Source organism: Acipenser ruthenus, chromosome 1 (assembly GCF_902713425.1).
Source record: "Acipenser ruthenus chromosome 1, fAciRut3.2 maternal haplotype, whole genome shotgun sequence".
Lineage (NCBI taxonomy): Eukaryota > Metazoa > Chordata > Actinopteri > Acipenseriformes > Acipenseridae > Acipenser > Acipenser ruthenus.
In genome coordinates this window covers 20364041-20365966 of record NC_081189.1, presented here as the reverse complement: position 1 = coordinate 20365966, position 1926 = coordinate 20364041, and positions in this window count along the sequence as shown.

Below are 1926 nucleotides of genomic sequence, written 5' to 3'. Positions count from 1 at the left end.
TTCAAAGACTTGACTCATTTTGCCATTTGTTCCGAACTGAGTGTCTTCTTACAAGAATCTTGCAGCCTTAAAATCCACTTAAAGCTCATTGCCCGAGAAACAGATTTGATCTGTCATCATTAAAATTGTCACCAATGTCTTACTTTGCAGATTTAGTAACACATGTTCAATATTTACCATTGTGCAATACAAAAAGAAACAATTTATAATAAATATTTTTTCAAATACTGTTTTTTTTTATTAATAAGCTTCCATTCACCAGTGTTTTTGTTATAAACGTGCACTGTAATTATTCACCATGAACAAAAACCTACATTGAAACAGTTCTGCCTTGGTATATGTAACAGGGTGGAGGCTGGGTGTGAACCGGCGACCCTGCGTACCACAAGCAAGTGTCTAAACTACAATGCAAAAGAGCCAACCTCATTCACATTTGTGGTTTTAGAGCTGTTAACCTTATCTCATCTCACTGACAGGGGACTGGACAAAATCTGTAATGTCAGTGTACTGCCCGTTACATGTATATATATGTAGAAGACTACGAGGCGGTCTGATTCAAGCATTCAAAATCCTAAAAGGTATAGACAATGTCAACCCAGGGGACTTCTTTGACCTAAAAAAAGAAACAAGGACCAGGGGTCACAAATGGAGATTAGATAAAGGGGCATTCAGAACTGAAAATAGGAGGCACTTTTTTACACAGAGAATTGTGAGGGTCTGGAACCAAGTCCCCAGTAATGTTGTTGAAGCTGACACCCTGGGATCCTTCAAGAAGCTGCTTGATGAGATTCTGGGATCAATAAGCTACTAACAACCAAACGAGCAAGATGGGCTGAATGGCCTCCTCTCGTTTGTAAACTTTCTTATGTTCTTATGTAACTGCCCGTTACATATACATGAATTGGGTACAGAACATTGGACCCTATTCGCTAGTCACCTTGAATAAATCTAATATATAAGTTAATAATAACAACAGATAACATGCGAGACAGGAGCAACTGTAGTACTGGAGAACTGTTTTAAAACATATTCTTAAATTATTAAGTGTTTTAGAACCTGGTCAGGGGTTCCATTATAAAAGTTACAACAGTATTTTTGCAGTTTTCCCATGGTCATACTATGCATTTCCCATAGTTTACCCTGGTTTGCCATGTTTATTAATATACTTTACCATACCTTGTTATTCTTTACAATGCTTGCCTATGTGTCACCGTGCTTTCACTGTGCATTATTAAACTTTTCTATGCTTTTACTATGGGAAACTTCTATAAGAGTTTATTTGGTTTATGGTTGAAACAAAGACCTTGCCTACCTCTGATCTAAGAAACCATTCAAAGGTGTTTAAAAGATAAATTGTTAATTTGAACCATGAATAATAATGAGTAATTATTTACACAGCTTTCAAAAAGTCTTTTTGAATAAACGCCTTGGGCAAATACTACTGTGAATAAGAACGTGGGGTATCTCGTCCACATAGCTTTAATGTATGACTTACATGTACAGTATGTGTGAAAAACAAACAAGCTGTATTAAACAAAACATCCAAATCGTATGAAATCTTTTACAAATCAGTAGGATGTGCTGGTTGTTTTGTTTTTTAATGACAAAGCAGGACCAGGCTGATCTCAAGTTGGTCTTTATAATGATCTGTCAGACAGGACTCTCATTTTAAGATTCACAAAAACGTTAAGGTGCCCGTCCCTCACAATGAAACTCCAGCCGCAGCTCCAGAACACAGTGGGCTAAATTGCCAAAGCAATTTACTCTAAATCATTCAAAGGAAAATTATTTTCAGAAAGGGAAAACACACCCAATAAAGTTACCATAGCCAATATAAACAAATCACTTTAAACTTAGAAACTTGTAAGTAGTCTTGGTGTTTTTTTCCTTTCAGATAAAAATTGTGCTAATGATGATTTTGAGTAA